Source organism: Hypanus sabinus, chromosome 18, assembly GCF_030144855.1.
Source record: "Hypanus sabinus isolate sHypSab1 chromosome 18, sHypSab1.hap1, whole genome shotgun sequence".
Lineage (NCBI taxonomy): Eukaryota > Metazoa > Chordata > Chondrichthyes > Myliobatiformes > Dasyatidae > Hypanus > Hypanus sabinus.
Window position 1 is genome coordinate 23,440,182 of NC_082723.1, and position 23,586 is coordinate 23,463,767.

Consider the following 23,586-nt stretch of genomic DNA (forward strand, 5'->3'; position numbering starts at 1 on the left):
TCTGACTTCAGTGGTTGGGAAGATGGTTGGAGTCAATTTATGAGGTTGTGGAGTATTTGGTGACGCAGGACAAGATAGGGCAAAGTTGGCATGGTTTCCTTAAGGGAAAATCATGCCTGACAAACCTGTTGGAGTTCTTTGAGGAGATTACAAGTAGGATAGATCAAGGGGATGTAGTGGATGTTGTATATTTGGATTTAAAGAAGGCCTTTGATAAAGTGCCACGCATGAGGCTGTTTTCCAAGTTAAGAGCCCATGGTATTACGGGAGAGTTACTAACATGGTTTGAGCACTGGCTGATTGGTAGGAGGCAGCGAGTGGGAATAAAAGGATCCTTTTCTGGTTCTGGTAGAGTCTAGTGGTGTTCCGCTGGAGTCAGTGTTGAGACCACTTCTTTTTATGTTGTATATTGATGATTTGTATAATGAAATAGATGGCGGTGTTGCAGATGATACAAAGATTGGTTGAGGAACAGGTAGTGTTGAGGAAACAGGAAGGTTGTAGGCAGACAGGCAGATTAGGAGACTGGGCAAGAGAGTGACAAATGAAACACAGTGTTGGAAAATACATGGTCATGCACTTTGGTAGTAGAAATAAATATGCAGACTATTTTCTAAATGGGGAGAAAGTCCAAAAATCTGAGATGCGAAGGGACTTGGGGGTTCTTGTGCAGAACACCCTAAAGGTTAACTTGCAGGTTGAGTTGGTGGTGAGGAAGGCAAATGCCATGTTAGCATTCATTTCAAGAGGTCGAGAATGTAATTGCTGGATGTGATGCTGAGGCTTTATAAGGAACTGGTGAGGCCTCACCTTGAGTTTTGTGAACAATGTTGGGCTCCTTATCTAAGAAAGGATGTGCTGGCAGTGGAGGGGGCTCAGAGGAGATTCACAAAGATGATTTTGGGAATAAAAGGGTTATCATATGAGGAATGTTTGATGGCTCTGGGCCTGTACTCACTGGAATTCAGAAGGATGAGGAGGGATCTCATTGAAACCTTTTGAATGTTGAAAAGCCTGGACAGATTAAATGTGGAAAGGATGTTTCCCATGGTGGAGTAGTCTAGGACAAGAGGGCACAGCCTCAGGATAGAGAGAAATGTAGAGAACCTTCTTTAGCCAGAGGGTGGTAAATTTGTTGAATTTGTTACCACAGGCAGCTACGGAGGCCAGGTCACTGGGTGCAGTTAAGGTAGAGATTGATTGGTCCTTGATTGGACATGGCACCAAAGATTACAGGGAGAAGACCAAAGTGGGGCTGAGGATGGAAAGAAAAACATCAGCCATGATTGAATGGTGAAGCAGATTCAATGAAAGAAATGCCCTAATCCTGCTTCGGTGTCCTGTGGTCTTATTTAAGACAAGTTTGGATAAGTACATGGATGGGAGTGGTATGGAGGGCTATGGTCAACACTGTGGGTTGAAGGTCCTGTGCTGTGCTGTACTGTTCGATGTTCTATGCCCTTGCAGAGTACTGAAATGGACCTGATTAAGATCATCAGTGACATCCTGCTGTCTGTGACCATGATGAAATAACTTCCATTGTTTCTCTCATCATGACTGCAAGCATCAGTGCAGTTGTCCCCGTCAACCTTCTCCATCCTCCCTCTCTCCTCATCCAGAGAGATGGGATCACACTAGTTTGATGTGTTCAGTTATCAACTGATAATCACTTACAATGTCTTCTCCTCCCGTACCTGTCTGACAAATGTTCTCCACACTTACCATCTTAAACTTAAGAAACATCTCTCCCTGAATAGTGTTCCCCTTAGACATCTCCTGTCCGAATAATATTCTCCAAATTTCCTGTCCTTGGTTCCTTCTTAGACACTCTCCTTTGTTTGACATCCAGCAGAGTTTAACGTTAGGAAGATGTAATCACCCACCTCAGAGTCTGCATCCTAGCCAGTGCTTTTATCAGAGACACAAAAGATTGCCAATGACAAAATCTGTTGCAAGCTGAAACAAAGTGCTGGAAGGAGATGGTGGGTCGGGCAGGTTATAGATGCTGTGGAATTCTTCCAGCAGGTTGCTTATTGCTCCAGATTCCAGCATCTGCAGTCTCTTTTTTTGGCAGTGTAGATAGATCTCTACCAAAGGAGTTATAAGTTGCTGCAGGTCACCCCTGGGCAAGATGTAGCACCTGCTTCAACTCCCCCCCCCCACCCTCCACCTTGATCTGGGTGACATGAAGCCATGGGAGCAGGTGGTGGATGGTCGTACTAGCAGCTGGTGCATATCACAAATCTTGGTCATGCGAACACTAATGCCAGGCAGACAATCCCTGAAGATTTTTGATAATGGGCTGACTTCACCCATCTTGTAATGACACTGTCCTGAAGAAGGCAATGGTAAACCACTTCTGTGGAAAAAATTGCCAAGAACAGTCATGGTCATGGAAAGACTGTGATCGGCCATGTCATATAATGAACGAGCAGTTTTTCTTGTCATCATGTTCCATTCTGCAGCCTCTTCAAGGTATGCACACTTTGAAGGTCGGCGCTCTGTTGCTCACCTTGTCCGATGCAGACCAGGTGAAGGGTCTCCAGCCAAAGCATTGACTGTACATTTCACCCCACAGACGCTCCCTGACTCATTCCTCCAGCAATTTGTCTTTTGGCTGCAACTTTATTACATCCCTTGGCGATGATTGTGAAGCTGGACCATTTTGTGGAGGGAAAAGGAAAACAGACAGTTGATGCTTTGGGTCAAGACTATTCAACTGGACTGTGATACAGGGGAAGTGCCTCTGATAGAACTTCCATTGAGGTTTGGAGGAAAAATAGCCATTCCTCGAAGAGACTTCACAGTTTCAAGCTAGACCAGTCTGTTGGAATGTGTGGTATCACATTGGAAACATCTCTGAACTTCTAACCATGTATCTCCTCCATCAACATGGCTGCTCTCTTCCACCTCTGTAGCAATGCTTGTATCCCACCCTTCCTCCTCCAATTGGCTGTTTTACTCTTCACCCTTCTGCCTGAACTCTGTACCTACTGCGGGGTGGAAGCTGTGAGAAGATGGCATGGTCTAGATGGTGGGGACCTCAGGTGATGAATGTAGCCTTCTCGAGGCAGCATCTCCTGTAGATAGGGCTGATGGTGGGGAGGGATGCGCCTGTGATGTATCCACTGCTCCCTGCAGCTTCTTACATTCCTGCGCATTCTAATTGCTGCACTAGACTGTGATGCAAGCAGTCAGGACACTTTCAACAGTACATCTGTAGAAGTTATTGAGAGTGTTGAAGTTTACAGGGAATAATAAGATAAAATTTAGGTTGCTTAGTCAGAAATATTTACTTTTAAATACAAAACGTAAACATTGAGGTATGGAGAAGAATACAAACTGTGCATTAAAGTGTAATAGTACAAAATACAGATGTACAATGAAACCACGTACTTATATACTGAAGGAGGAAGAGTTGTAACGTCTTATAGCCACCAGGAGAAAGGGTCTCCTGTGCTGTTCAGTGGTGAACCTTAGTGGAATCAGTTTGTTACTAAAGGTGCTCCTCAGTTTGTCCGGTACGTCATGGAGGGGGTGAGAGGGATTGTCCATAATGCTCCGCAGCTTCTGCAGCATCCTCCTCTCAGTCACAACCACCAGGGAATCCAGTTCCACCCCCAGAACAGAACCAGCCTTCCTGACGAGCTCATCGACCTTCTTGGCATCAGCTGCTCTCACCCTGCCGCCCCAGCAGACTATAGAATGCTGGCCACACTGAGTCATAGAACGTCTGCGGCATTGCACTTCAGACGCTGAGTGACCGGTGCTCCTCAGGAAGTACAGTCGGCTCTGCCCCTTCATGTACAGAGCCCCTATATTTTTCGCCCAGTCCATGTTATTGCACATTTGACTGTTTAATTATAATGGGCCCTTTTTGCTTTTTTTTCTTTCTTTTTTTTTAACTAATCCTTAAGTTAAGATTCATAAATATAATTCCTTCAATCGTATGCCGTGTGCTGTCTGTTATTTCTTGGCCCTGAGTTGTAACAGGGTGGCAAATTACACAGCATCCTCACAAACTGGAGTGTGGGGTGGGAGAGCTGTCTCAGTCTCAGGTGTTTGGAAGGACCAGAGTGTGTATTCCCTAGAATTATGCAGCCAAGGAAACCAGCGGGGTTTCACTACCTCTGTATAGCAACTCTCTCAACACATTGCGCACCGATGGACTTTGATTAGTTTTGTCCAGTGAAAGCACCTCATAAAGTGACCACTGAGTGTATATTCTTTCTTGTGAAAATTGTGTATTGAGTACCTGTATAATTTATGCGTTTCTTGTGAACGTAGTGTATCTGACGCTATGTGCCTGTGATGCAGCTCTAAGGAAGTTTTTCATTGCACCTGTGCATATCTGTACTTGTGCGTATGTCCATATGTTCAACCTTGACTTTGACTATGAACCTCTGAGATACTCACACACAGCTGTTTGGTCTTTCACACATCCCTGACTTTAATCACTCCACCTCTGCCAGTTGTACCTAGAGCTTTGGGTCTGGAATTCCCTTTGTCTTCCTGCCTCTCTCTTCTTTTATTTCTTTGCAAAGACTACAATAGTGGATGGGTTTATTAACGTCAGGTGTACCGAGGTACTGTGAAAAGCTTCCAGGCTGATCATTCCACATGTAAGTACATCAAGGCAGCACAAAAGGAAAATAAATAACAGAATGCAGTGCAGGAAGACAAATAAAAAGATTAGCTTCATTTGTCACATGGAACATAGAGGGTACAGCACAGGAACAGGCCATTTGGCCCACAATGTTGTGCTGAACCAGCTAAAAAGCAAATCAAAAGCACCCAAACACGAATTCCTCCTCCCTACACAATGTCCATATCCCTCTATCTTTCTTATGTCCATGTGCCTATTCAAACGTCTCTTAAAAGCCTCTAATGTATTTGCCTCTGCCACCATTCCAGGCATCCACCACTCTCTGAGTAAAAAACTTAACTCTCACGTCTCCCTTGAACCTACCCCCCTTCACCTTCAATGCATGCCGTCTGGTATTAGACATTTCAACTCTGGGAAAAAATACTCTCTGTCCACTCTATCTGTGCCTCTCATAATCTTCTGGACCTCTATCAGACCTCCCCTCAGCCTCTGACGCTCCAGAGAAAATAACACAAGTTTGTCCAGCCTCTTGTGATAGCACATGCCCTCCAACCCAGCCAGCACCTGTCGTGGTTTCTCGTGCCCCACAAATGACCAGGAGATGCAGAAGATTCTTCAAGAAGTATTAAACTTTAATTTGCAAATCAAAGCGGAGACAGTCATTGAGCTAGTCGCTGATTGCCCACCGATCCTTGTGCATAGCATTTTTATAGCAATCTCCTGGTTTAGTTGCATTAGCATATCCAATCGGTCTACAGTTGCCGTATCACCAGTACATCAGATCCCGACTTTCCACTATTGTTTCTACCCATTAACTTAATCATGTTCTAATCTACTTTTTGGGCCACGTGTTACCTCATCCCTGGCCACAGTTATCTCTTAGCTACCTCTCATTAACACACCATTATCTTATTATTTGGCTACATTCTTAAGTCACTGATGTGTTCAATAGTACAGAGACAATACAGAGATTTCATTCTCCTACTAAGTTAGATACGTACATAGCAAATAGCAAATACAAAGCTGACTACATAGTTTTGGTTACACAGCAAACAATGCAACTTTATACTCCAATATATCCCCCCTTGAGACCCATAGGGTCTCTCACAGAGAAAGACTAAGAGTCTGCACACAAAAGCCCCAATAAACTCAAACACTTATTCCCAAATCTCGGGTTAAACTATAATTTTCTGCGCCAAGACCTCAAAGTATTCTCTCCCTGTTACCCTGGGCCGCTGAGCCAAAAACCCGTCCCTTTGTACCTGAGACAGGGAAAAAAATCTCAGAAGCCCTTACAATCTATTCCCACACTGTCGTTTTGCTCTTGTTCATCCTGCAGGTGTTGTAGGCTGTAACAATACATCTTCGGTGCTTCTTTCTCCACTAAGCTTGCTTCAGTAATCGCCACGAGCATCGGAAATTGTTTGGTTGCAGCACGCACTACAAGAGACTTGAGACAAGGAAGAAAACAGCACAGCACAAGTGCACAGCTCAACAATACAATACTGACAGTTATTGCTATTTTAGTCAGCCATGCTCCCCATCCTCCGAGTCTACTTTCTAACCAGTCAAATAACTGATGTCCGAACCCTGCATTCTGTTTAACTTCCTTTCTGTCCTGATTCAATACTTGGTTGGCCCCTGGAGTATTTTTCGCATCTCCTCTGGCAATCCCCTCTCAGTAATTTATCTAGCTCTCTCTCTACTTCCGCAAGTCGCTTCCCTACCGTCTCCTTCTGCTCTTCTAGGCTTCTGCTTCCTACCTCTTCCCCACAGATTCTTGCATCCTCTCTCTCTCCACTTAACTCTTGCTCCTCCAATGAGTCACCTTCTCTTTCTTCCTGTCCGTATCTGTACACCTGTGGCAGGGACTCCTCATGATCCTTACTCGTGCTTGATTTCCTTCTCTCTTGTGTTTCTCCAAGACTCTCGTCTCCTATCTTTTTTCCACTTCCTCTTGAATGCCTCATCTCTTCCTGCCCTGACGAGCCACTTTCTTTTCTAGTCTGTTTATTTCTATGGTATAACCGAAACTCCTCATACTCCTTTTCCTCTCTCAAGTATTTCATCCGTTCAATCTCTTCTTTCGTTTCTCTCTTTGCCTGTTCCACCTTTATCCTTTCTGCCTGTATCTCCTTCAATATCGCCGCTTTTTCCTTCTTGTATTGTCTATTTTCCTCCTCGTTATCCCAAACTTGCACTTCTCCCTGCATGTTTACTGTTCCCGTCAGCAGGGGGCACTGCTTAGGGGTTCCTTCCTCATTATAGGGAGGGGGCTTTACTGTTTCTTTCACATCCGGGTACGGAGCTGAAGCCAGTTTCTCACTGTACCTTCCTCTCTAACAGGCTGTTTCTCCAGCACCTTAGTGTCTTCCTCGCTTGTAATCAAAACTCTACCTGTCCTCCTCAGCCTTTCTCCCTCCGTTCTGAAGAGTATTAGCACTTCCATTTCTCGTTCTCTTTTTTGCCCCCTTTTCTTAGATTTATCTTTTGGTTTGTAATTTTTAATTAGTGCCTCCTTTTCTTCGCACAAGCTTACATCAAATGTTCCTTCTCTTGGCTATTTTGTAACCAGGTTTTTGGTTTTCTTTTCCCATTTTTCTGAAGTTTTTGTGATCTCATATTTATTTACCGGGATTTTTTTCTGCTCAGAATCTCTACTGCCGTTCCTTTACCTGTCATGTTGTTCTCTCTTTTTAAGGTATTTCAGAGATTCACAGTTCGTTTACTGGATAATATTATTTACTCTAAATCTATGCCTGGTGTATCGTCTATTTAACAGCGCTTTAAACTATATATTGGACTGTCCTTGTTTCCTATTCTGTTCTGCCCGTACAGACCTCTACTTAGAGCGGTATCCACAGAACTTTCTCTTTGCACCTTGTCTATTCAGACCCTTATCTCTTAAGGCGGTATCCACGCGGATTTTCTCTATTTTCCTTTCCCTGCCCGTTCAGACCTTCGTTTCATACGAAGCGGTATCCACAGGGACTTACCAACACCACGTGGAATTTTTCTTCACTTAACTTCTTATTAGCTTATTTGTACTGACCCTCACTGCAGTGTTAGTGATCAATCCTCTGAGCCTCCTGTTAACCCCCAATTCTGCCAGATTCTTTGGACCGGAGAGACCCTTTGGCAGTGGTTCCACACTTCTGAAACTCCAAGACCTCCCCAAAACCAACAGAATTCTTCGTCCAAATTGTCGCAAAAAGCGCTTATCTTTTGTTTGGGTGCATCCTTAATTCGGTTAGCCCTGTGGGGTTCCCTAGAGGACTGGAAAGCGTCCCCAATCTGCCGTTTCCTTTCAGCGGGTCTCTTTCCGGTCCTGCCGACAACACCAATTTTTGTCGTGGTTTCTTGTGCCTTACAAACGACCAGGAGACGCAGAAGATTCTTCAAGAAGGGTTAAACTTTAATTTGCAAATCAAAGCTGAGACAGTCATTGAGCTAGTCGCTGATTGCCCACTGATCCTTGTACATAGCATTTTTTATGGCAATCTCCTGGTTTAGTTGTATTAGCATATTCAATCGGTCTATAGTTGCATATCACAAGTACATCCGCCACTGTTGTTTCTACCCGTTGATTTAATCATGTTCTAATCTACATCTCTTAGCTAGCCTCTCATTAACACCCCATTGTCTTCTACATTCTTAAGATTTCATTCTCCTACTAAATTGGATAGATGCATAGCAAATAGCAAGCTCAAAACTGACTGCATAGCTTTGGTTGCACAGCAAACAATGCAACTTTTATACTCCAATACACCCCTCTCTGCACCGTCTCCAAAGCCTCCACAACCTTTCTATGGTGGGGGTACCAGAACTGTACGCAATACTCCTAACCAGAGATTTTTAAATATGCAGCATAGGCTCCTGACTTTTGAACTCAATGCCTTGACTAATAAAAACAAGCATTCCATGAGCCTTCTTAACCAGCTTATTGACCTGTGTAGCCACTTTCAAGGAGCTACTACCTTGGATCCCAACATCTCTCTGCTCAGCAACACTGTTAAGGATCTTGCCCTTAAAGGTGTACTCTTTGCATTTGCTCTACCGAGGAGCAATACCTCACATTTATGTGGGTTAAACTCCATCTGCCATTTCTTAGCCTACATCTGCAAATGGTCTATACCGTACTGTATCTTTGCCACTCTTCTATATGATCCACAACTCCTCCAATCTTTGTATCATCTGCAAATTTACTAACCCACTCATCTACATTTTCATCCGGGTTATTTATGTATATCACAAACAGTAGAGGTCCCCGCACAGATCCCTGCAGAACTCCATTAATTACAAACCTCCAGCTCAAATAAGGCCTTTCAATCACTGTCTTCTATGCGCAAGCCAATCCTGAATCCAAACAGCTAACTTGCTGCAGATCTCATGCATCTTAATCTGCTGGATTAGTCTCCCATGAGGGACTTTGTCAAATGACCTACTAAAATCCATGTAGACAACATCCACTGCCCCACCCTAATTGATCTCTCTCATCACATTGTCGAAAAACTCAATCAACCTGTAAGGCATGACCTGCCCTACACAAAGCCATGCTGGCTCTCCCTAATCAGACCATGGGTTTCCAAATGCTCGCATATCCTATCCCTAAGAATTTTCTCCAGCAATTTCCCTACAACTGATGTGAGACTCACCAGTCTATTGATCCCAGGAATTTTCCTTTTTCCTTTCTTAAATAGAGGTGCAACATTAGCCACTCACCAGTTCCCCAGAGCCTCACTTGTCGCCAGAGAGGACACAAAGATACTGGTCAAGGGTCCAGGAATCTCTTCTCTTGCCTCCTTCAATAACCTGGGGTAAATCCCATCAGGCCCTGGGAACTGATTCACCTTAATACTCTTTAGGAGACCCAACACTTCCTCGTTCTTGACCTCTAAACTCCCTAATGTGCTTATACACTCAGCACCCATCTCCTGGTCCTCCATATCCTTTTTCTTGATAAATACTGAAGCAAATTATTCATTAAGTACCTCATTGACATTCTCTGCATCCAAGCAAATCCTTTTTCCTTGAGTGGTCCCACCCTCTCTCTAGTTATCCACTTACTCTTGATGTATGCATAGATTGCCTTGGGATTCACCTTAATCCTACTTGCTAAGGACTTTTTATGGTCCCTCCTGGATTTCCTAATTCCCTTCTTTAATTCTTTTCTGGCTTCTTCATAATCCTCAAGTGCTCCTTTTGAGTAGGAGAGCATGAAATAACAAGATAAAGAATCGTTAAAGAGCTTTTCCTTTTTCATCAAATTCATCACCTCTCTGGACAGATAAGGTTACTTTATCTTTCCATCCCCGTCTTTCCTTCAAACAGGAACAAACCTTTCCTGTACCCTCTGCAATTGATCTTCAAACACCCTCCATATGTCTGATGTGGACTTGCCAGGGAAAAGGTGTTCCCAGTTAATGCTTCCTAACTTGCAGTATGTCAAAATATCAAAATGCACAATGGAATGGTCATTTGCATCAATGACAAACACTGTCCGAGGTGGTGCTGGGGGCAGCCTGCAGGTGTTGCATTCTCCCAGTGCCAACATAGCATGCCCAAAATGTACCAACTTCTTTGGAATGTGGGAGGAAACCAGGGCACCTGGAGGAAACCCATACCATCACGGAGAGGGAGAACATACAAACTCCTTATGGACTGCGGTGCGATTGAACCCGGCTCAGTGGCATTATAACAACACAGTACTGAGTGCTGTTCTACCATAATGGATTGCATCAAAAGCCCATAAGACTTAAAAGAACAATTACTAAAAGTGGAGAGAGAGGAAACTAGTTCTTCTGTTCTGTTCATATTGTGTGCAGTTTTGGTCACCGAATTACAGGAAGGATTTTAATAAGGTTGAAAGAGTGCAGAGAAAGTTTACAAGGATGTTGCCGGGACTTGAGAAATTGAGTTACAGAGAAAGGTTGAATAGGTTAGGACTTTATTCCTTGGAGCGTAGAAGAATGAGGGAAGACTTGATAGAGGTATATAAAATTATGATGGGTATAGATAGAGTGAATGCAAGCAGGCTTTTTCCACTGAGGCTAGGGGAGAAAAAAACCAGAGGACATGGGTTAAGGGTGAAGGGGGAAAAGTTTAAAGTGACAATTAGGGGGGGCTTCTTCACACAGAGAGTGGTGGGAGTGTGGAATGAGCTGCCAGATGAAGTGGTAAATGCCGGCTCACTTTTAACATTGAAGAAAAACTTGGACAGGTACATGGATGAGAGGGGTTTGGAGGCCTTATGGGCCAGGTTCAGGTCAGTGGGACTAGGCAGAAAAATGGTTCGGCACAGCCAAGAGGGGCCAAAAGGCATGTTTCTGTGCTGTAATGTTCTATAGTTCTATAGGAATGAGTGTATGTACAATACATCAGAAATTTGAATTTAATACTGTTGTGGGGGTTGTCCATAAGTCAGAGACAAGGCTGTACTTCATTAACAGAAGAGATTCTTCACGTGCTGGAGACCAATAAACAATCTATATTTCAGGCCGAGACCTTTCACCAGGATCAGGAGTCTTGATGAAGGTTCTCTATCTGAAACGTCCACTGTTTATTTGTCTCAATAGATACCGACAGTACTTGCTATATGCAGCCAGCAGATGGCAGTAAAAGCTAAGTCTTGAAGTTTTAACGCTGTTGTACAATTCAGTCAAACACCGGAGGGAGTCTCCCTCCGCTCAGTTTTTTATAAGTAAAGGAAGAACCTTTTTAAACTAATTGTCAGCTGGTTGACTCAATACTCTAGGTGAGGTGTAATTCTTCTCCACTGAACTAAGTTAAATGGGCAATTTAACATTTTTAGTCAATTTTCAATTTTTCCACTGGAACAGATGAACGGTCTCGGGCCGAAGCATCAACTTTTTATTCCTTTCCATAGATGCTGCCTGACCTGCCAGAACAGACAATATTTATTCTTAGGGAAGCATGGTATTTTAACGCTGTAAGGTCGGAGGTGCAAATCCTGCCGTTGTCAGTCAGGATGTTCTCCCCGTGACCATGTGGATTTCCTCCGAGTGCTCCGGTTCCATCCCACAGGCCGAAGACGTACCAATTAGAGTTACTTGATGTGGGCATGCCACGTTGGTGCCAGAAGCATTTACGACACTTGTGAGATACTCTCAGCACCAGTCTCAATGCAAACAGCGCATCTCACTGTAGGTTTCAGTGTCTTGATGTACACATGACAAATAAAGCTCATTTCTTTTTTACCACACTCCAATTAACCTTGAGTAGATGGTGCTGGGCTGCCTACTGGTGGGAGGTTCTCACACAGAGTTATTCCAGGATTTGGGCCCAGTGATAAAGAACTTTGAATGAAATTAGCGGAGTTTCATTGGCAGACTCACATTGGCATGTGACTACCAGAGTAGTTTGTGTTTTGCCCTTGTCCTTTGGTGATTTTAGCTGCGGCAGGTGTATCAGTGGACCCTTGCCAAGCGTATTGTAGACGATGTGTTAATGGTAGCGTGGATTCCTCTGTCCTGGAAGCTGACATGAATCTGGTCAGACCGTAAGACCATAAACACCAATGCCCTTGAATGGGAAAACCTACAAAGGGTAATGGATACAGCCCAATCCATTCAGGGTAAGACCCTCTCCATCGCTGAACACATCTACATGGAGCGCTGCCCTAGGAGAGTACCATCCATTTGGGCCATGCTCTCTGCTCGCGGCTGCCATCAGGAAGAAGGCACAGGAGCCTCAGGACCCGGACCACCAGGTTCAGGAACAGTTATTACCCCTCAACCATCAAGCTCTTGAACCAGAGAGGGCTAACTTCACTCACCCCCAACATGGAACTCACACTCACCCACCCACAATCCGTGGATTCACTTTCAAGGACTCTTCACCTTAAAGTTCTCAATATTTATTGTTGCAACACCCACAAAATGCTGGTGGAACGCAGCAGGCCAGGCAGCTGGACGGTGGGTCTCGGCCCGAAACGTCGACAGTGCTTCTCCCTATAGATGCTGCCTGGCCTGCTGTGTTCCACCAGCATTTTGTGTGTGTTGCTTGAATTTCCAGCATCTGCAGATCTCCTCGTGTTTGAATATTTATTGCTTAGTTTTTGCTTTTTTTTTACTGTAAATGTCCATTAGAAAATGAATCTCAGGATTCTATATGATGACATATATATACTTTGATAATAAATTTAGTTTGAACTTTGATATAGGAGCAGAATTGGCCATTTGGTCCATTGAATCCCCTCTTTCCATTCAATTGTGGTTGATATTTTTTCATCCCCATTCTCCTACCTTTTCCTCGTACCCTGAACCCCCTTACCAATTAAGAGCCCCTGAGTCTCTGCCTCAAGTAAACCAAGAGATATGGTCTCCACTGCCTTCTGTGGCAAATGATTACAGTGTCTTCCTGAACAAATTAACCATACAACAATTACAGCACGGAAACAGGCCATCTTGGCCCTTCTAGTCCATGCCAAACACTTACTCTCACCTAGTCCCACCGGCCTGCACTCAGCCCATAACCCTCCATTCCTTTCCTGTCCATATACCTATCCAATTTTACTTTAAATGACAAAATCGACCCACCACCACTTCATTCTTCCACATTTCATTTTTAAAGGGTTGTCTCTTTATTCTGAGGCTGTGAGTGTCAGCTGTACACTTATCCAGTGAGGTGGGGTGGTGATATGTATGAGAAACAGGAACTCAATCCTTGCTGGGACATCCTCACCTTTAGACACTATGCTGAGGCTTTACAGGGCATTGGCCTGACTGCAGTTGGAGTATTGTGAGCAGTTTTGGGTCACTTACCTAAGAAAGGCAATGGAGAGGGTCCGATGGAATTTCACAAGAATGATGCTGAGAATGAAAGGGTTAATGTATAAGGGGTGTTTGATAGCTCTGGGCCTGCACTGACTGGAGTTGGGGCAGGGGATCTTCTGGAAACACGTTGAACATTGAACGGCCTAGATAGAGTGGAAGTGGAGATGCTATTTCCAATAGTGGAAGGTTCCAGGACCAGAGATTCCAGACCTGTGCCTCAGAAAAGGAGGATCAGAGATGAGAAGGGATTATTTATTTTTTTGATTGATTGATTAATTGCTTTTTGTATTTGCACTGTTTGTCTTCAGACATTGGTTGTTTGCTGGTCTTTTTGTGTGTGTTTTCATTGATTCCACTATATTTCTTTGTTCTCCTGTGAAAACATGCAAATGTGAATCTCAGAGGCTGTATATGGTGACTTCACATACCTGGATAATACATTTAATTTGAACTTTGAAATGAGATGAGTTTAGATCCTAATGGGAGTGCAATGATAATCCCTTTATCAGCACCATCAGCTTTCCGAATGATCCTTGAACCTTGTTGTTTTTTGGACTATTTATTAATGTTGTAATTTATAATCATTTTATGTGTTCCCATCACACAGCTCCTGCAAAACAACAATTTTCACGCTATATAGTCCGTGATAGTAATCCTGCTTCTGATTCTCATTCTGAGTAGCAGTGGGGCCAGGCGATCAATCTGATTTGGGGGATTAACAACCAAGCATAAATCAAAAACACAAGAAATTCTGCAAATGCTGGAAATCCAGAGTAACACATACAAAATGCTGGAGGAACTCTTTATTTCTTTTTATAAATGCTGGCTGTCCTGCTAAGTTCCTCCAGCATTTTGTGTGTGTTACTCTGGGTTTCCAACATCTGCAGAATCTCCTGTGTTTTTAAGGAGTTCCTTCTTTATAAAAACAGATGTCAACAAACTACCTTACATGTTTCAAAGATATGCAGCTATGATCATTGTAATTATATAGATAAATATTCCAGCTATAGTGTTCCATATTCATATCAATGTTAACATAGTTTAATAGTCAAGGAATAAAGTGCCAAAGGAAGCTGGATACACACAACTCTGTTGTAACAGATGGACCTGACAGACAAACTATTGGCATCCAGGTAATTACATTGTCAGAGAAAGCTCATGTGGTATAGAAATCTCTCAGATCTGATTCCTGCAAGTTCCAGCCACCTGGAGTTGTTATCCAGGTGACAGACTCAAGTGCTGAACAAGGAAATTCATTTGTGCCTGTTGCTCCAGACTTCTACTGATTTTCCCCTGGAGTTTTGGGAGGAGATTAGAATGATCTCTGTGGCATCCTTAATTGTTCAATTAATCACCTTGCTAACAAATGCTAATTATTGGGTACAGAACAATTAGTAGAAAATGTTGTAATCATTTGTGTCTGGGAAGTGTCTGGGCAGCATGGTAGCGTAGTGGTTTGCACAATGCTTTACAGTACAGGCGGCCTGGGTTCAAATTGTATGTTCTCTCTGTGACTTTGTGTGTTTCCTCCTAATTGGTCATTGTAAATCAGGCTAGGGTTAAATCGGGAGTTGCTGGGCGATGGCACAGCTTGAAGCTCAATAATTGAATAAATAAATAAATAAAAGAAGGCGCTGGTATGAGAACGTGTCAGCAACTTGAATTGAATTTACCATCAGGAAGGAGGTAGAGAAGCCTCAGGTCCCACACCACCAGTTACCACCCTACAAACATCACCTCAATTCTGAACTGATTCCACAATCTGCAGACTCACTTTCAACGACTCTACAACTTATGCTCTCAGTATTATTGATTGGTTTATTTATTACTGTATTTTTATTTTTTTCTCAGCTCAAGCAGATAAAACCTGAGGTACAGGCATACCTAAGCACACTCATTTCTCAATTGCTAGAAACTTTTGGACTATTCTAGTGGTGGTTATTATTGTGGCTTTCTGGAGATTTACATAAATATTGCTGCATAGGCCTAATTGTTTAATGCTGTTGTGTAGTGGCTTCAGGATGATACCAGTTGTAGATGTTACTGTTGAGACAATGTTCATGTTCCATAGTCTTTCAATTTCCTCTTTTAATTCAGTGTATTTCTGGTGATTTTCACTTATTGAATTCTGTATGCTGTGTGTGTTTGGAATGGCAATATCTATTAAAGAAGTTGTTCATGCTAGTTTATCCTGTAATATTATCTACAGATGGTTATTATGGAATGTACCACCAGCCATTCTGATTCTAAAACTGAATCAGGCTTGTATTTATTGTAAGGTGTGATTTCTTTTATGAATTTGTAAAAGTGAGATCTTGCTGAATGAAGCTTGCTACTTGATTGTGCTTGTGTAAATAATCAGATTGAGTTAAACTACTACAGTTTCCTGGAATGTGTTGGATTGTTTCTGGTTTCTCTTGGCATTTTCTGATTGTATCGTTAGCGTCTGAGAAGAGATCTCCAACTCTCAGCCAAGCAACTGACACTTCCTCAACAAGATCTAGTCTGTTCAGATCATGGAGATGTCTTCCATGGAGGGCCTTGCTCTTTCACTGGCAACCTTTCTCTTCTGTAGTGATAATGTCTACATTTTTCTGGGTTGTGATTTCATCTATGTTCAGCGGTGTGTACTTCTTATCAGAATTGCACATGCTCATGTGGACTGTTGGATCCTGTTTTCATTGATGAAAATATATCCTTAGAAGTTTTATCTGACTGTTGTGTAATCTTTTATCTCTGTCATTCCTCTTCCTCCTTCTTTCCTAGGTAGTGTTAATCTATATGTGTTCAAGTATACAAAGTGCTTTCTAAATTTTTTCTTTTCAGTTCTTATTTTTCTTTGCAAGTTTCCCAGATAGGTTTTGGACCAAGATATTATGCCAAAAGAAGATGTTTATATGGGCATAGTGAAAGGTTTTATAGCCTTTGTTACATTTTTTATATAGAGCTCTGTTTGGTGATTTTCTTAAGCATTGAAGTAAATTCTGTTGAAGATTTATCCCCTTATGACACTCTGATCTATTTTCTTTGCTTGTTGATATCCCAGGTTCTATTTTTCATATTTATCCATCGGTTGCATTGTATCCTGCTGCAGTGTTTTATATTCTACTAGTTCAATGCACCTTTCTTTATGTTTAACGTTCTGCACTTATCCAGTCCAAAGTTCATGTTTATGTCTTTAGAAAATAGTTCTACTATTTGAATTAATCGCTTTACCTTTACTGATGGAGTGTATTGTCGAAGTATAGAAGGTCTCTCAGGGTATAATTTGTTTGGTTATCTCTGATTTGATATCCTATTTTCATCCCTTCTCACAATAGTTAGTATCTACAGAAGGTGCTACCTCAAAAAGGCACCATCCTTCATCAAAAATTTCCACCATCTGGGCCATGCAGCTACCACAGGACAGGAGATACATGAACCTGAAGTCCCACCCCACCAGGTTCAAGAACAGCTACTCTCTTCCCTTCAAACATTCACTTCTTGAATCAACCTGCGCAAACCTAATCACTGTCCGTTTTTGATTACTTTGCACTAAAATGGACATTTTTTGTTCTAGTCATGTTCTTCTCCGTAAAAATTATATGTAACTTATGTTTAAATTATGCTTTTCTTGTGAATATTGTTCATATGATGCTATGTGCCTTCCCTTAGGCTCAGAATCAGGATCAAGTTTAATATCACCGGCATATGTTGTGAAATTTGTTGTCTTTTCAGCAACAGTACAATGTAATACATAATAATAGGAAAAAAACACACACACATTACAATAAGCATGTGAATATTAAACAGTTAAAATAAATAAGTATTGCAAGAATAGAAACAGAAAAAAGTAGTGAGGTAGTTGTCATGGGTTCAATGTTCATTCAGAAATCGAATGGCAGAGGGAAAGAGGCTGTTCCTGAATTGCTGAGTGTGTGCATTCAGGCTCCATAACCTCCTTCCTGATGGATAACTGGCCACCACTGAAGTCTTGTCACTTGGACTGCAACCTGCCTACTGTTTACTGTTTACCTGTGCTGCACGCTACATGCATTTTGAATTATATTTTGTTAACTTATTGATGGTAACATTTTGTTTTATGTGCTGTGTGTGTTAAGTGTTTTGTGGTTGCATTGTTGTCCGGAGAAAAACATTGTTTCATTTGGTCGTATACATGTACAGTCAGATGACAAGAAACTTGAACCTAAATGTGCCTGTGATGCTGCTGTAAGAGAGTTTTTAGAAAAATTGCACCTGTACGTATATGTACTTGTGCACATAACAATAAACTTGATGTTGACTTTGCCATCCTTAAAGTTAAAGGCAAAATTTCATATCCATTATGCACAGTGTGATTTGCAGATTGAGAACTACAATTCAGAAGAAGAAGTGGAGGATTCCCTTCACTGAAGGATCTGAGCAGTATTTTTACGGCAATCTTGTACTTACCAGGTTAAAATAGCTGATGTATTTTCCAATTGACGTAATGAGCAGTTTAAAGTATTCAGCAGCCCTGCTGGGACTTGAGCTAATTCACTGAATCATTACACCAGTTCTGAGTCACTATACCACCAACACAGCACCCAGAGTACAATATGATGTTGTTCCTCAGGGCACACTGCAATCAAACTTAAATTTCCTTTCTGAACACAGCAGCTTCTGTCTCAGCAGATCAGGCAGCATCCGTGAAGGAGATGCTCTGGGCCAAGGGCCTTCATCAGGACTGGAAAGGAAGGGGGGGAGAAGCTAGAAGAAGTAGGTGGGGGGGGGGGAGAAAAGGTGATAGGTGACACCAGATGAGGTGAGAGTGAGTGGGTGGGGACATGAAGTAAGAAGCTGGGAGGTGATAGGTGGAAGAGGTTTAGGGCTGTAGAAGAAGAAGGAATCTAATAGGGGAGGAGAGTGGACCATGGGAGAAAGGGAGGAAGGAAATGAACCAAAGGTAAGTGATGGGCAGGTGAAAAGAGAAGGTTGAGAGGGTAACCCGAACGGGGAATATAAAAGGGGGGGGGGGAGAAGAAATTACAGGAAGTTGGAGCAATTGATGTTCATGTCATCAAGTTGGAAGCTACGCAGGTGGAATACGACTACCCTGCTTTCTCCATTCAAAATGCCTCTCGATTACTTTAAACCACTTGCTTTCCACTTGTGTAATGAGGACTTGAAAGCAGAGAAGTGATTATGAACCTTATGTCTGTGAGACATAAAGAGAATTAACTTCTCTCAGAAGTATGCTCAGTGGCCTCTTTATTAGGTACACCTGTGCGCCTGTTCATTAATGCAAATATCCAATTAGCCAATCATGTGGCTGCAGCTCAATGCATAGAAGCATGCAGACATGGTTGAGAGGTTCAGTTGTTGTTCAGACCAAACATCAGAATGGGGAAGAAATGTGATCTGAGTGACTTTGACTGTGGAATGATTGTTGGTGCCAGATGGGGTGGTTTGAGTGTCTCAGAAACTGCTGATCTCCTGGGATTTTCATGGAGAACACTCTCTAGAGTTTACAGAGAAAAACAAAAAAAAAAAAATCCAGTGATTGGCATTTCTGTGGGTGAAAATGCTTTGTTAATGAGAGAGGTCAGAGGAGAATGGCCGGACTGGTTCAAGCTGACAGGAAGGTAACAGTAACTCAAATAACCATGAGTCACAAATAGTGGTGTGCAGAAGAGCATCTCTGAACAGACACATTGGACCTTGAAGTGGACGGGCTACAGCAGTAGAAGACCACGAACACACACTCAGAGGCCACTTTATTAGGTACAGGATGTACCTAATAAAGTTGCCACTAAGTGTAAGTTAAAATAAATATCTTGCAGAGAGCAACCATAATATTAATTGTCACTGTGCTCTGTTGTTCCATGACTCTATAAGTGCCTGATCTGTGCGGTCAGCTAGGCTATTAATTAGTTGCTAATATTAACTCCAATACCTTTGGGTGAAGAGAGGTGAAAATTAAACAAGTTTCTTGGTCTGTTACCTTCTGTACCTAAAAAAGTGACACTGAGTGTATTTTTGTGATTTTCTATTTCTGTAGCCCGTCCATTTCAAGATTCGACGTGTTGTGTGCTCAGAGATGATCTTCTGCATACCACTGTTGCAGCATGTGGCTATTTGAGTTACTGTCACCTTTCTGTCAGCTTGAACCTGTCTGGCCATTCTCCTCTGACCTCCCTCATTAACAAGGCGTTTTCACTCATGGAACAGCCACTCACTGGATTTTTTTTTTGGTTTTTCTGTTTCTCGCACCGATCACTTAAACTCTAGAGACTATTGTGCATGAAAATCCCACAGATCAGCAGTTTCTGAGCTACTCAAACCACTCCTCCTAGCACCAACAATTATTCCACTGCCAAGGCCACTTGGATCACATTTCCTCCCCACTCCTTATGTTTGGGGTGGCACAGTAGTGTAGTGGTTAGCACAAAGCTTTACATTGCAGATGACCCAGGTTCAATTCCTGTCACTGCCTGTAAGGAGCTTTGTTGTTTTTCTGTGATGGTTCTGGTTTCCTCCCACAGTCCAAAGACATACTGGTTGCTAGGTTAATTGGTCATTGTAAATTGACCTGTTATTAGGCCAGGGTTAAATCAAGGGATTGCTGGACGGTGAGGCTCGAAGGGCTGGAAGGGCCTGTTTCATGCTGGTTATCAATCAAAATAATAAATAACAACTGAACCTCATGGCCATGTCTGCATGCTTTTATGTGTTGAGATGTTAACACAGGATTGGCTGATTAGATATTTGCATTAATGATCAGATGTACATAATAAAGTGGCCACTGAGTGTATGTACGTGTGGAGTACATGTGCAAGTACGCATGTGGATCTGTGTGCCAAATCGATACAGTACATCTCCATGTGCTTTGCGCTGGCTTGTTATAATTGTCACATAGCAAAATACAGTGAAAAGCTTTTGTTTCCATGGCTTCCAGACAGCATGCCCCATGTAAAACTACTTTGCTGGGGTACTAAAAGCAGGATAAAGCGCCCACCAATGTAAGCAGATTTAAGAGAACCTGGAGAGTATTCTTACAGTCTTAGCATTGAGATTTAAAAAAAATCAGAATGATTATAATAAACCTAACAAACATATCTTCTGGGAGCAGCTCGCAAAGAGTCACCACACTCGTCACCATCGTGTGTTGTGTGTACGTCTATTAGTGTGTGAATTTGTGTGCGTGTGTGTCAGTGTGAGTGTGTATAGTGTGTGTGTGTATGCATGTGTGTGTGGTGTATGTGTGTGTGTGTGTCAGTGTGTGTGTGGGTGTATGTGTGTGTGTCAGTGTGCGTGTATATATAGTGTGTGTGTATGCATGTGGGTGCGTCTGAGTGTGTGGTTGTGTTTGTGTGTATGAGCGTGTGCGTGTGTGTATGAGTGTGTGTGTGTGTGTGTGTGGTTGTGTTTGTGTGTATGAGTGTGAGTGTGTATGTATGAATGTGTGAGCGAGTGTGTATGTGAGTGTTTGTGATGAGCCACTGTTTCTCTGTTCCACACCGGTAAATGGAGTTGGCGAAATACTGGTGTGAGCGTCCGTCCCACCATTCACCAGGGAAAGGCAACAGCATTGCTTCCAACACAGATTCAGCTAGAGGGACAATATTGATTGCCGCAGTTTTCTGCAGATCCTGCAGAGATTCTTTCTATAAACGAGATTGTGGATCGAAATGATTATTAAAATTCACTTTTCTGTTGTGCTTTGGAAATGTTGTCAGAAATGTTATAGCAAATTACAAGTGATGAGTGAAAGCTGACAGTAACGATTTCTCATCACTCGGGGTAATGCTGAGAGCTTTCATCACCCAGCAGGTGAGTGACTTTGCATATTCAGACGTGCTTTAAGTTGGAAAGTGAAAATACAGACAGGGTCACACAAGGGACTGCAGAAGCTGGCATCTGGAGCTGCTGAAGGAGCACGGCAGGTCACGTGGAGCTGACCCGATGGGCTGATTGGCCTAATTCTACTCCTATGTTTTATGTCTTATGGTCATCTATGCAGAAAAATGTTTCAGGGCGAAACCCTTCACCCGGACTGCAAGTTTTGTGTGTAAGGATGGACAGGATCAATTGTCTGGACGAAAGCAGCTTTGTTCAGTTTTGCCCTCACTATCATAGGGAGTACGCCTTAAGCTGGAAAGAGTGTAGAGTAGGTTTACAAGGTTGTTACCGGGGTTGAAATCCTGAGTTACGGAGAGAGGATGAGTGAGGGAGACAGAGGGATGATTTTACAGACATATAAAATCATGCGGCGCTGAGATACACTGAGATGCCACTTAATTTCACACTCCCTGTACCTAATAGAGTGGCCACCAAGTGTATGTTCATGGTCTTCTGCTTCTATAGCCCACCCACTTCAGGTTTCAACGTGTTGTGTGTTCAGAGATGCTCTTTTTCTGGAGTCTGTTTGAATTACTGTCAGCTTGAACCAGTCTGGCTATTCTCCTTTGACCTCTCTCATTAACGAGGTGTTTTCACTCACAGAACTGCTGCTCACTGGATGCATTTTGTTTCTCGCACCATTTTCTGTAAATTCTAGAGACTGTTGTGTGTGAAAACCCCAGGAGATCAGCAGTTTCTGGGATACTCAAACCACCCTGTCTGGCACCAACAATCATTCCATGTTTAGAGTGACTTAGATCACATATCTTCCCCATTCTACTGTTTGGTCTGAACAACAGCTGAACCTCTTGACCATGTCTGCATGCTTCTATGCATTGAGCTGCTGTCATATGATTGGCTGATTAGATATTTGCATTAGTAAGCAGGTACAGGTGTACCTAATAAAGTGCCCCTGCGCATATGGTGAATGCAGACTCTCTGTTTCCCAGAGCTGAGGAATCAAGAATAGAGGTATGGGTCTAAGGTGAGAGGGAAGAGATAAAAAAAGGAATTTGAAGGGCAATTTTTACACTGAGAGGGCAGTCTGTATATGGAATGAGGTGGCGGAGAAAGAGACTGAGGCAGGTCCATTAACAATATTTCAAAGATACTTGGACAAGCCCATAAATAGGGAAGGTTAAAAGCAGGGGTTCCCATCCTGGGATCCATGAGCCCCATGGTTAATGGTAAGGCTTATTGGCAAAAAAATGGTTGGGAATCCCTGCTTTTAACCTTTCCTATTTATGTGCCTGTCCAAGTATCTTTGATATATTGTTTAGATAGATTTGGGCCCGAAGTGGGCAAATGAGAGCTTAGTTGATCAGCATAAGGTAGTTGGGCCAAAGGGCCTGTTTCGGTGCTGTATAACTCTAGGAAAGTCTTATGGGCCTTTACTAATGGTATATCAATGCTGATAGTTTTTGCTGATAAAACTTACAACGACTATGAAGAAAGACCAATATAAGAGGTTATATTTGAAAAAGAATTGCACTTTCAGAGTGCCTTCTTGATCTTTTGCAGTGTACCCGAAGCCTTTGAAGAGTGTTCATTGGAATCATAGCCGTCATTTTGTCCACTGCAACTCCCACACACGGTTATGTAACAATGAGAAACAACTCCATTTGGTGGGATGGAATCTCGCCATTAGACAACTTGCCAGCGCCCACTCTGAAATCGAGAGAAGGATATACCATGGAAGCGGGCCTTTCGGCCCACTATATCAGACTATCGATCACCCATAGGCACCAATCATAGAGCCATTAAGAGTCATGGAGCACAGCAGCACAGAAAGAGGCCTTTGGCCTATCTAGTCTGTGCTGAACTATTGTTCTGCCTAGTCATATTGACTTGCAGCTGGACCGTAGCCCTCCATTCCTCTCCCATCCATGTCATTCATGTCTTTTCCAAACTTCATCTTGTGTCACATCAAATCAAATCAGTGAGGATTGTGCTGATGAGCCCGCAAAGTGACCACACTTATGGTGGCCAACATAGTGAGCTCACAACTTATTAACTCTAGCCTGTATATCTTTGGAGTGTGGGGGGTAACCGGAGCCCCTGGTCACAGGGAGAATGTACAAACTCATACCAGACAGTGGCGGGAATCGAACCTCCATCTTATAGCTGATGCTGTAATGTGTTACACTACACTGCTGTGTTCTATGAAGATCAGGATTGAATCTGAGTCACTGTGCAGTCCTTAAATAGTTTAGGGGATATTTCTAGGAGTGCAGGGTGTGTGGGGAGGGAGGGCACAGAAACTGCTGAAGGAACTGCCGTCCCATTTTAAAAATGGCAAGTCTATCCTCTGTCCTAAGAATAGCT

At 42.8% G+C, this 23,586-nt stretch overlaps 1 long non-coding RNA gene across 1 annotated transcript in view; it reads left to right on the forward strand.

Moving 5' to 3' along the window:
* The window catches only part of LOC132407416 (uncharacterized), a 93,925-nt gene that overhangs the window by 23,187 nt on the left and 47,152 nt on the right, over window positions 1-23,586 (forward strand). The gene's annotated exons all lie outside the window — the stretch shown is intronic.